Here is a 6,964-nt window from a genome sequence, read left to right as displayed (position 1 = left end):
GAACATTCCTTGGAAAGAAACACACCAAACCGAGAGCCGTGGTGGTCTACGTGGCTGAAGTGTCTGCCGTGATAACGGGCTCCTGGCTCCCATGTGCCAAGAGACAGCGTTGGCACCCAGGAAGGCGGCCTGGGGACCCGGCTCTGTGGCCCGACAGGCTGTGACCCAGGAGGGACAAGGTTCCCCAGTGCCAGGACAACATAATGATCATGGCTTCCATCTCCATGAGCACGTGTGCTAGGCACACTTGATACTCGTCACTTCATTCACCGTCGCTGCATTAGTGATGTCACTCTTACCCATGAGCAGGCCGAGGCAGAGGGAAGTTAGGCAACCTGCCTGAGAGGCAGAGCCAGGGTTCAAGTCCAACCCAGACAGCCCAACTCCAGAGCCGAACTATTACTCACCCCATTTTATAGCCGTGGAAACTGAGGCCCCAAAAGGTGAAGTCATGTCCTCAGAGTCACGGAGTGGGAGGAACAGAGCAAGAACTCACACGCATGACTTTTAGGACCAGGATTCACTCCCCGTGTACACACCCCACTGGTTTTCCTCTGCATTTAGAGTCACCTGGGAGCCTTCAGGTCCCCAGAGGTCAGAACGATCAGCTCTAGTCTGGGATCCTCTTGTTAAATCCCTGCCCCATGTCCCAGGAGCCAGGGCTGCGGCCACTACCCTTGCCCACAGGGCCAGGGCCTGGAGTCGGGCTGCCTGATTTAGTTGCCCCTGCTTATCTCGGTGACCTTGGACAAGTTGCTTTTGCATCTCTGTACTGCCCTGGTTTCCTCATCTGCCAATTTAGATAAGTATAGTGTCTTTTTTCAGATGAGAATTGAATGGCATAATATTTGCAAAGCATTCAGGACAGTGGCACCAAACCAGCTTTAAATCCTATCCTCAGCATCATTAGCTGTGTGACTTGGTCTAGACCCTGTCCCTCTCTGGGCCTCAGGTTCTCCATCTCTGAGTACAGGGTAAGATTTGGACGGTATGAACTTGAAGCTCCTGTCAGCAGTGACCTGTGCATCTCAGGCCTTCTCCTTCTGCCTCTGCCCTTCTGGAAGCCGAGCCTTGCTCATTCTTTTTTTTTGTGGCACTGTCACAGGCACGTGCTTGCAGAGCCATTGCCAGTGACGTGCTTCTGTGGGATGAGTCCAGCCTGTGCTCATGGCGCTGATGCCTCTCACTGCCAGGAAGTCTGGGCCGTGCAGAGAGGAACTGCCCCCTGAGGGGTGGTGGCTGACACAGCCCGACAAAGGCCCTGGATGGAAAGCCCTTCGGAGAGGCAGCAGGGGCTGAGGCAGAGCTGGGGCCCCAGGCCCACCTTCCCCCAGTGCCTGGGGCACTCGGTGCCAGTCCTTGCCACCAACCACCATTCTGCGCCAATGCATAATGCATGGCCTCGTGTGCCAGTCTGTGCCAGCTTTAATTAGCTTCTAACTTTTTGTCATTCATTTGCTATGAACACCTTATAAATAAATGATGGGCCGGGGGATCGGGGAGAGGGGCAGAACGCGAGGGAGGCAGGCGGCCTCTGCGGACCCCGTAAGGGAGGCTGAGCTTCCAGGACTGTGCCCAGGGAACCCTGTGTCCCCTGGGGGTTTCCTGGGGGTCCTCTGCTCTGCAGATGGGAGGCCCCGGCCCCACCTTGTTAGCCCCCCAGCCTTCCCCAAGCCCAGCTGAGCTGCCACAGCTGTGCCGGGCTCCACGGGCCCACAAAGAAGCTCAGGAGCACACATGTTTGCTTTATGGTGGCAGTGCCACCCGGGAGAGGGTGAGTGGGCCGGAAGCGACAAACAGCTTTTCACCAGCCCAGGGGTGGGAGTAGGAAACCGTGCCTTGTGGTGAGGCAGGAAACAGTGACACAGGACACCTGGAGGACTGGCATCGGTGTGCATTAAAAATACTCATTGACCCTCCAGGGAGGAGAGACTTGGTTCTGAGTGTCGCCTTGTTTTTACAGTTTATTGAGCACTTTAACATGTATTTTTCTCTTTTGACTGGAATGGCCATCTTGGGAGGTGTTCTCAGGGGCTGGGGACTCTCACACCCATTTACCGCAGAGCAAGCTGAGGCTCTCACTGGGTGGCCACCCCCTCTGGGCGGCCACTCCCACTGGGTGGCCAGGCCCCGCCCACTGCAGCCCAGTCTCTTGGGCTTGGCTTTGCACCCCTCGGCCTCCTGTCCCGTCCTCAGGGAGGGCAGCAGGGCGCAAAGCCCCCAGGGGCGGCGGCTGGAACGCCAAGGCGGGGCCAGATCCCCCGTGACTCAACAGGCTGGACGTGTTTAAAGCCACATATGTGGTTCCCTCCCTCCCTTCTTTATTCATGGAGAGTACCCGCAAGCCGCTGGCCACCTGGCGGATCAGGGATGCAGAGACATTGAATGGGTGGTGTCCTACCTCCCAGAAGCCAGCGGGGGCCTCCTGGGATAGGGCACACTCCCCTCCCCCTCCTTGGCCCGCATGCTTCCCCAGGACCCTGTGTCCTCACCTGTGGCCTGTGCTGCTCCATCCCAGAACCACTTGCTGAGATGACGCCCAAGGGTCTCGGGGCATGGCATCCAGGATTCATCTCTTTCCTTCCTCTGCCCAGCGCGCTCCTTGGCACAGCTCACTACCACAGGACTTGGTGTCTGAAGTCTGCCCCTCCCAACTCAGACGCCCTTGCTGGCCTTATCTTGCAGGGACACCACCTTTCAAGGCCCCATTTAGGTGGCCCCTCCTGTGTGAAGTCTTCCCCAATTCTCCTTGGAGAGGGTGGATGGCACCCTGCTGGCGTCCCCTCTGTCACTCTGGAACTTAGTCCTGGCCTAAAGAATGGCACCGTCTACTGCCTCCTGTTTGCTTCTCTCTCTGTCTCCAGCTGGACTGTAGCGTCTCTGAGGGCCACTCCGATGTCCTGTGTTTCTCTGTGTCCTCAAGTCCAGCTTGGCACCCTGGGGCTCTGCAGGTCTGGGGGTTAGACAAATGAACAAAGACTCAGCCCCTGCCTCTGAGGGCCTGGAAATCAACGTGGCTCTGGATGGGAGAGGAAGCTGCCAACACCCCGACAGGAGGCCCTGAGGTGGAAGGGTCAGGGTGCCACTTTTTTGTTTTCTTTTTAATTTTGACCAAAGAGCGGGAAAGTGACTTGAGCCATGCTGCTGTCCTGGGTGGGCTCCCCTGTGATCTTGGGAAGGGAACCAGCCAGGGTTCTCATGGCCACCAGCAACAGAAGCGAGCTCTGGATAACAGAGGCAGGAGATGAACTGACTGGTTAGATGGGGAGGGGGGGGCTGTAGAATCAATCAGAAGGCTGGAGTATAGGCCCAGACAACAGATGGGAACCAAAGGAGGCTGGTGGCCAAGAACACACCCAGATCAGGCCCCAGAGCCCTGGCCAGGTGCTTTGCATGGTTGTGCATATGAAACTAGTCATAACTATTTCTAAATTTTACAGCTCCCCTCAAGCTTCCAAGTCGAGTGCAGCTAGACTTTTGCAATGAGTTTATCATCACTGTGACAAAATACCTGAGATAAACAATTTTTTTAAAAAAATATTTTCTTAGTTGTAGGTGGACGCAACACCTTGATTTATGTGGTGCCGAGGAGCAAACCCAGGGCCTCACACATGCGAGACCAGCGCTGTACCACTGAGCCCCAGCCCCTGACCCTGGAGATAAACGATTTTTAAGGACAAAAGATTTATTCTGGCTCATGGTTTCTGAGCACGGTCACTCGGCCCCACCCCTTTGGGTCTGTGTCGAGGCTGAATATCATGGAGGGGAGCACTTGATGGCGGCCAGGAAATGAGAGAAAACAGAGGCCTGGTCCCAATGTCCCCTTCCAGGACACGCCCTGCTGACCTAACTTCCCAACTAAGCCCCATCTCTCAAAGTTCGCACACCTCCCAGCATCCCCAGCAATCAGGGCTGGATCACTGGACACGTGAGCATTTGGGGACAGCTCAGGGTCTGGTCCATCTCTTCCTGCCTGCAGTGGTCAGTCTTCCCTGGCCAGGAGGAGCCTTGGATAATGCTGGGTCCTGGGCGGTGGGTGGCTGTGTGGGGCTCTGCCCTGTCAAAGTGCTTCCACACTCTGCTCCCCGAGAGGGCTGGGCAGACCCCATTCTCTCAACCATGGAAAAGGACCAGGCTCAGAGGGGTCAAGGGAGGTTCCGAGATCCCATAAGACAGTAAGAGGTGCCCCTTTATCCACCTGTCTCCTTTCCTGGATGCCCTGGGTGTCGGGGAGTGGAGGAAGTTTCCTAAGGAAGGGGTGATGGAGAGAACTCTGGGAGCTGTTGATGGAACAGCTCTGAAATGGCTTGGGGAATGGAAACCCCCAAATGGGAAAGAGGCTAAAATTCCAAGAATTCATCTCATGGAGATTGAAAACTCCTGACTTGCATGTTCAGGGCACAGAGGCTGAGTTCTGTTTCCCAGTTCTGAGTTCTCTGCCCACATCCCCATCCTGCTCTGTCTGGTACAGGCGCAGAACAGTGAGACTGCTATTCACATCCAGGATTCCACGCTCCTCATGGGGAGTCTGTGTGCTCACCTCTGGGCCTTGGCACATGCTGTTCTTACCCTCTAAAACACCATTGTGTTTCTCCACCTGTGCAACTCCCAGTCATCCCAGCAAAACCCAACTCGGACATCTCCTTGCAGGCATTCATTGAGAATGAATCATGCTCTCTCTTTGGTCACTCTTCCCCTGCTAGACTATTATTATTTTTGAATATTTTTTTAGTTGTCAACTTAATTTTATTTATTTATATGCAGTGCTGAGAATCGAACCCAGTACCTCACCCATGATAGGCAAGTACTCTACCTCTGAACCCCAACCCCAGCCCACCTTTTTGTTTTTTAATTCCCCTGTTACAGATTCAGAGTGGTTCTATGGGCTGGTTGCTCCCTGACACCCCAGTTCCTATCCCAGTGCTTCGTAAAAAGTGGGGACTTGACAAATACATGTGGAATCAAAGTGGCTGCCAAGGAATCCTAAGAACAGAAGCATGATGTCCACATCTGGGGAGGTGATGGCCTCCCTGGACTCAGCACTATTTTGTTCACATGTAAAATGGTTGCAGACAGTTTTGGGAAGTCACGACTTCAAAGAGATGGTGATAAACCAGAAAGAAAGAAGGTGTAAAGGCTGGCGAAACTTTGGGAAACTCTTCCATGTTCATTTTATGAATGGGAACACCAGGCCCTGAGGGGTCCCGTGTCCAGCCCCACAACCATCCAGGTGATCTAGAGCTTGGAACTCAGATCTCCTGATCCCCAGCTCCACCTCTCTGTCTAAAACCAAGACTATCTGGGACAAGCCCATTTCCCGGTGTGGCCCTCCCGCTGGGAGCCCCATCTCAGGAAACAGCACCTGTCCATAGGCTTCCACCAGCCAGAAGCTGGGCGGGGCTTCTCCTTGACACTGGCCTCTCGGCCAGCCTCACTCCCTTGCTAGTCCTATAGATTTTCACCCTCCTCCCCCAGCACTCCTCCACCCCTGCCCCGGCCATGCCAGGCTTCTGGCACCAATTACCATGGCAACCGAGACAACCTGATGAGGTGCGCTCCATCAGAGCCGGGATCTGTGTTTCGTGCTCACTGACGTACCCACGGGTCTGCAGTCACAGGACTGCCAACTTTTTCTGTAAAGGGTCAGCTAGTCAATGCTTTTATTTGGTGGACGGTGCAGTCTACAGCTCCTTAACTCCGTGGTTGTAGCATGGAAGGAGTCACTTCGATAGGTATGTCTGAGAGACACTGAAACTTTAGTTTCAACAAAACTTTATTTACTAAGACAGGTGATGGGATGGATTTGACCAATGGGCAGCAATGTGCTGACACCTGGTCTAGAAAATATCCTGGCACATAGTAAAAATTTTAAATGGAAGCAAACTCCTCTTGTCATCCCACCTCCTAGTGCACCCCTATTTTTATAACTACAGATCTAACACTCCTGCCCCTCAGCCTCCTCCCCAGCCATCTGCTGGGAGCCTTTTCCTTTAGGATTAAGGGCAAGCCCCATGGGGGCCGACTCACCCTGTACAGTGTGGCCGCTGCTCCCACACTGGTTTTGTGTTCACTCCGTGCGCCCCACCGTTTCTGCCCGTCAGCCTCTCTGGCTGCCTTTCCCTTCCTGCTAGCTGCTACCCACAACAGGGCTTTGGCACATGCTATTTCTCCTGCTAAAACTCCATTCCCTCCATTGCTTATCCTTCAGATCTCAGCAGGGTCTCCTCTTCCAAGAAGTCTTCCCTGACCAAGAAAGACTCCCCAGGTATGTTAAAGCACCATTCACCACACCTAGCATGATTCTGGCTGTATTTTAGCTATTTATGTTTCATTAGCCAAAGTCTGTTCCCTTTCAGGGCACGAGGCACAGGACCATACTCCTAGAACCCACCTCAGTGAGTTAGCACATAGTAGCAAATATGAGTGAATGAACTCTAAAGAAGTGGAGTTCTGGAAACACAGGGATTCCGATTCACTTCCTACCTTCACCATAGGGACAGTTACTGGCCCTCCAGAGGCCTGCTTTCTCACCATGAGAATGAGAAAATGACAGGACCTTGCAGAAAGGCTGTGTGGCAGATAGGTAGATAGAATGACTGGAGGCTGAGACAGACTCAGCCCAGAGCCTTGCTCCAGGCAGCTACTATCAATATGCTCACCCATACAGTGGCAGGTCCAGAAATCCTGTCAACTGGAAAAGAGTTAAAGAAAATTCAGAACGTTTAGGCCGGGGAAATGAAGATCAAGGGCAGGGAACAACCCTCGTCAATTACCTGAATAAGACTTTCCCTGGATCCAGCTGTCTCAAAGTCAAGAGGTCCCTGTACCTATAGGTGTGCAAAAGGAGCCGGCAGACCATCACTCAGGGAGCTGCGGCAGGGACTCTCGTATGGTGAGGGTGCCTAGGTCTCCTCTAGGTTCTCTTCCAACTCGGTGTCCCCTATTTCTAAGCATCTGGAGTCAT

Source organism: Marmota monax, unplaced genomic scaffold (genome assembly GCF_021218885.2).
Source record: "Marmota monax isolate L192 unplaced genomic scaffold, Marmota_monax_Labrador192_F-V1.1 WCK01_AAM20220418_F8-fsc00019, whole genome shotgun sequence".
In the NCBI taxonomy this organism is placed as follows: domain Eukaryota; kingdom Metazoa; phylum Chordata; class Mammalia; order Rodentia; family Sciuridae; genus Marmota; species Marmota monax.
This window is presented reverse-complemented; position numbering follows the sequence as displayed.